This window comes from Macaca nemestrina, chromosome 15 (genome assembly GCF_043159975.1).
Source record: "Macaca nemestrina isolate mMacNem1 chromosome 15, mMacNem.hap1, whole genome shotgun sequence".
Classification (NCBI taxonomy): domain Eukaryota; kingdom Metazoa; phylum Chordata; class Mammalia; order Primates; family Cercopithecidae; genus Macaca; species Macaca nemestrina.
In genome coordinates, this window is record NC_092139.1 from 16,436,990 (window position 1) to 16,442,989 (window position 6,000).

Genomic DNA, 6,000 nt, shown 5'->3' on the forward strand with positions numbered 1-6,000 from the left:
GGGCCTTGTAGATTACAGAAGTGCTGAGCCCACGTAAAGGATGTGCTCTGTTAGGGCCTTCTCCCGGTGTCTCATGGTGGGTCCTACATTTTTCACTGCCTCTGCTAACATTTTTCATGATAGTCTCAGCAACTGTCATGCCAACATCTTGCTTTGAAAATCACTACTGAAAGAGGCACCACTTTGGAGAAATTTGCCGTTAGCTTTGCCTGCTTGCCTCTTAGATTATGGGAAATTTCTGGAATGGAATAAATCGGCTCAGTGCCTTTTCTTTAGCATGGAAAAAGCCAGCACCATGACTTGGTAAAGCTGACATACGTCCCTCTCTCTAACAGGAAGGGCACAGCGCATTGGAGAAGAGCCTCTCCTGAACTATCAAGTGTTTCTAGTCTGGTGACTTTCAAACATTTTGGACAGCGACCTACAATAAAAGAAATACATTTTACATTGGACCCAGTATGCATACATGCACGTGCGCGCACGCACACACCCACCCACACACACACAAATGCCTACACAAATCAAAATGAAATTTGTACAAGATAACACATGCCCTTACTCTGTGTAATGCGCCCTGATAGTTTCCAATCCATCTATGCTCTCATCGTTTAAAGTGTTGGTTCAAACTCATCAAATTAGTGTTATGACCCACTTCTAGGTCACCGGGTGGCTAGGCTCGAGGCTGAATTCCTAGTGAATGCATGACTATCTTTGTGAAAATCCTGCCACTTCTGTTATTTATCTTTTCTTCCTTCCTCTTTCTCCAAATGCCTAAAATTGCACTATTGCTGCAGGTGAGATGACATCATTGCCATCACAGTCAAGAGAAGTCTGTCTTTTCATAAAGATACACACGTCTGGAGGAGATAATTGATTTGGCTAAGTGATAACGTGCCCCATTTATTAAACAAAAATTTTCAATAAAAAGGATTTTTTATGATTCACTGATATAAAATGTGTCATAGGATACAGGAAGGTTGAATTATTTTTATAAACTATATACAGCTCATGACCTAGCTCCATGGTTAACAGCAGGCCCCCAAAACACTCTTAGCCTGGTCATTTCAGCAGAAAGCAGATCATCAGAACAACAAACTCCAGAGGGACATGTTCTTCCTTGGAGGACTGCGACACATCTCCCAACTCCCTCATTCTGTCCCTGCTCCACTGTGTCTCTTGCAGTTGGCAGAGGGGCTTTCTCTGGGCACAGTCTTTCCCCAGTCTTCCCCATCTCTAAATGGCAGCCCCACTCTTCCGGCTCTCAGGCCAACACCTGGGAGTCATCCTCCACTCCTCTCTCTTCCCCACTCCACTTCTCATCTGTCAGAAAATCTGCCAGCTGTACGTGTGAGACGGACATCATCAGAGCCCCTCACCCCTATCACTCTGACCACCTGGCTTAGGCCACCATCTCCTTCACCTGGCCTCCCTGCTGGTCTCCCTGCCCCAGCCCATGCCTCCCATCCATAGTCCTTTCTCCATCTGCAGCCAATGGAAACTATTTAGAACCTGAGTCAGACCCTGTCCCTCCTCTGCTCAGTACCCTCTTGTGGCTCCTATTTCAGAATAAAACCCCAAGCCCTTTCAACAGGCTAACATTCTCATGGCCAGGTTCCCTGTTGCCTCCCTGACCCACCTGCTATTCCTTTCCCCTTGCTGTTGAGCTCCATCTGCACTTGTCTGCCTGCTGTTCCTGGCATCTGGCAGACATGCTCCTGACTCAGGGACCTTTGCCTTTGCTATTCCCGGTTCCTGGAATGCCCTTCCACCAGACATCTGCAAGGCTCACCTCCTAAGTCTCTACTTAAAGGTCACCTTCTCAGCGAGGTCTTCTCTGGACCCTCAGCATGCACCCCAATTGCATTCCCTCTTAACTTTCTTCCTGCTTTATTTTCCTGCATAGCACTCATTACCCTCTCACGTCCTCACTACACTTAGGCATCTGGTTGATAAATGTGCACCTCCCTCCCCTACAACATGACCTCTGCAAAGGCAAGCTTTTGGCTCACTTCTGACCCCTGCCTCATCCCAGATGCTCAAGAAGTATTTGCTGAGTAAACCTTCAGCCTCCCTGCTCTTCCCCCTCCCACCCTCACCTGCCTTCTGACCTCTGCTCAACATACTTACTGGCTTTCCCTTACCATTCTGTGAAAGGTGAATATTGAACATGGACAGCAAGGCCTGGGTGGTCTGGCCTCACCCTCACCGTTCTCAGCCTTACCCTCTCTTCTCCACCCAGGCAGGCTCCCTTCAGTCTCTGACATCCACCCTGTCTTGCCCCCTCCTGCCACGGGGCCTCCGCAAATGCAGTTTCCACTGCTGGAAGCCCCCTCTTCACCCTTCCACACCTCTGTGGTCTTTGTCTTGGCCTAGTTAACTCCTAGGTGCCCATCAGATCTCACCTCCTCAGGCAAGCTGACCCTGACCTGTGTAGGTCAGTCTCCTCCCATTCTAGGTTCCCATAATTCTCTGTCTCTTTCCTTCCCAGCACTCACGATGGTTGAAATAATCTCTTTGTTTTTGCGATTATTTGGTCCGTCTCTTCTACTGGACTCTGAACTCCACGATGGGTGAGGCTGGGTCTGTTTTGCTGCCCAGTATATTTTCGGGACCTGCAGCTGTGTCTTGGATGGAGTAGGTCTCAGTAAATACTTTGGAGTTAAAATATGTAAGACTTTGGAGACCCTGAAAGTGAGAATTGAGATTCAAGACTTTTAACAACTGTTTGGCAAGAGCACAGGCGTCTCAGAACAGACCTGGCTGGAGGCCAGCAATGCTCAGGTCATCACACCGTCAGGCCCAGGGCGCAGTAGGCCTATGTCTCAGGGCAAGCACTGCTGCCTCCCTTTCAAAGCCCACCCTGACAGTGAAGGGCCTTCCCTGGGAGGTCAGCACTTTGGGAATGAACTTTGGAGACCAGTGCACAGGGTAACCTCAAGGGAGACCTGAGCTGTGATTAAGGACCCCAGGACGGATGGAAGAAAGGAAAGCCTTTTAAAGTGCAACCCAGATAATGGCCTATTCTCCAGACCAAGATTCCCGAGTTAGAGAGCAGCCAAGCTTAAATAGTTACGCTTTAGTCACAGAGAGATGGGGCCTGGTGTCTTTCTGTTTTTGTTGTCCAGATTTTTTCCTTCATTCTATGTAAGTCCTGAAAGGCAAAATTAGGTCATTCCTTTTCCTGAACCTTAAAATCTGAACACTATGAAGACCAAAACTTAAAATCCCCAGGCCAAGTGCAACATCTCTATAGAAAATCTTCTCTAATGGGCTTTTAGGTACAAGTTACCTTCCAATTCTTTCAGGGAGAGAATGTCAAATAGGCTAAGATCTCGGCCTGAGAGGATCTACTAAATATTCATGAAATAGCAGGATATTAGTGTCTTGGTTATTCTAATCTCATTATAACTTCATCTATCCAGTAACCTGATACGGCAATGCAGCCATGCGAGAGTGTACAAATGATTCTGCTCTCAATGTCAACTGTGCAAGTTCTTTCTTATAAGATACAGCTCTTCCACTGATTTTCCTCAGTACAGGCTGTAAAATTCCATGCTCGTCAATCTCTTCTTAGAGCACGGCTCCAAAATTCCCTGCCTCTTCCCCAGGCACACCCTGGGTTGGGGGCCCAGTCTCCCACAGCCCCTACACACTCAAGAAAGGTAGAAGAGGTGATAGCCCTTCTACTCTTCATTACCTCTTCCAAATCTCTAATCCTTAACTCCCATAAAAACAGAAAAAATATTCTACATCCTGGCATCTTTATCTGGGGAAATAGTTGGACAAAGCAGGTTTCCTAGAGCAGGAGAAACATTTTAAATCATCACAAATTATGCTTTATTTTCCTTTTTTTCCCCTACAAATGAAATAATTTTATTATAAAATTCCACTGAAGGAAAATCCACTAGAAAAATTTTAGCCTCTGACATACAGAATCATATACATTGAGACATTAAAACATAAAAGTAGGTGTTTATTCCTGAGCTCAATCCATTGTCTCATTTTGTGAAGTGAGCCCAGGCCAGAGATTTGCTCACTCAATGGCCTTTAAGGTGAATTTGGTCACTGGTCAGAATGAAAAGGGGCCTTTCCCTGACAGATCCAAAAGGGACACATTTTTGTCTAATTTACTAAGAAACCTTGATGCACAGGCTCAGAAAAGGAATTAGTGTGGGTCATTTGTCATTTAAAATGTATCATCTTCATGGAAGGTCAGTTCACAAGTATGTGAGCTGTTATAGGTCCAGGGTAGTTAGGACTTTCAGGCATTTTTCACCCGGAATTCCAGCAGGAAATATCAAACCAATTATATATATATAAATCTTATTATTATATATAATAAGGTATCCCATTAGTTTATACATCTCCATTTATGTATGTGTCTGTGTGTGTGTGTGTATATGTCTGTGTGTGTATATATATGTGTGTGTGTATATATGTTTGTGTGTGTGTATATATGTGTGTGTATATATATGTCTAGGTGTATGTGTATATATCTGTGTGTGTGTGTATATATGTGTCTGTGTGTGTGTATATATATATGTCTGTGTGTGTGTGTGTGTGTGTATATATATATATATATGTGAGAGAGAGAGAAAGATGTTTACTATCAAGAATTGGCTCATGTGATAATGGAGCCCAAGAAATCCAGTATCTGCAGGTGGTGAGCTAGAGAGAGAGGAGAGCTGGCAGTGTAAGTTATAGTCCAGGTCCAAACGTGTGAGAACCAGGAAAGCCAACGATGTGAGTTCCAGTCTGAATCTGAGTCTGAAGACAGAAGATGGCCAGTGCTGCATCTCACAGACAGTCATGCAGAGATGAAGAATTCTCTTACTCAGCCTTTTTTCCTATTCAAGCCTTCAGTGAATTTGATGAGGCCCACTCTCCCTGGGGAGAACAGACTGATTTACTCAGTCTACCGATTCAAATGCTGATCTTATCCAGAAACAACCTCACAGACACATCCAGAAAAAATGTTTAACCAATGTAATGTCTAGGCACCCAGTGACTCAGTGAAGCTGATACAAAATTAACCATCATACCTAGTGACCCAGAACACAGTTATATAGAACTAACATTTCAAGAGATAATACTCTTACTGTGTACAGTGCATTTGATATTTTACATTTTCTTTAGTCTATTTCATTTGTAAATGGTGGTCAGGACCCACCGATGATCTCCTAATGGTGACTATTTGTAGTACAGCAGATATTCCAAATACAGATGAAACTGTTTAGGATGAATTCATTCATTTGTTCACTCCGTATTTATGAGTCACTTATAGAGCATCAGAAGCATGCAGGAAACTGGGGACACGTAGATTTTGCTTTCACGGAGCCCACAGTCCGGTGTGGGACCAATGGGAAATCCATCAGGGGGTGCACAATGAGAAGAACAGAGGGAAAGGGAGGCATGGGGTCAGCATGACAAGAGGCATCCTAACTAAGCCTTACATGGGGTACAAAGTGGCAGGGATAGAGGGGCTCATCATAGAAGGGTGTCTTAGTCCACTTGCATTGCTATAAAGGAATACCAGAAACTGGGTATCAGGTTGGTGCAAAAGTAATTGCAGTCTTTGCCATTAATTGTAAAGTCAAAAGCGTAATTCCTTTTGCACCAATCTAATAATTTATAAAGAAAAGAGCTTTACTTGGCTCATGGTCCTTCAGGCTGTATAAGAAGCATGGTGCCAGCATCTGCTTGGCTTTTGGTGAGGGCCACAGAAGCTTTCCCTCATGGTGGAAGGCAAGGAGAGCTGGCATGCCACATGGTGAGAGAGTGAGCAAGAGGGAGGGGGAGGGGCGGGAGGCGCCAGGCTCTTTTTAACAATCAGTTCTCAGGGGGACTAACATAGTGAGAACTCACTCATTACCACGAGGATGAGGATGGCACCAAGATGTTAATGAATGATCCACCCCCATCACCCAAACATCTCCTACCAGGCCCCACCTCCGACATTGGGAATACCATTGCAACACAAGATTTGGAGGGGACAAACAT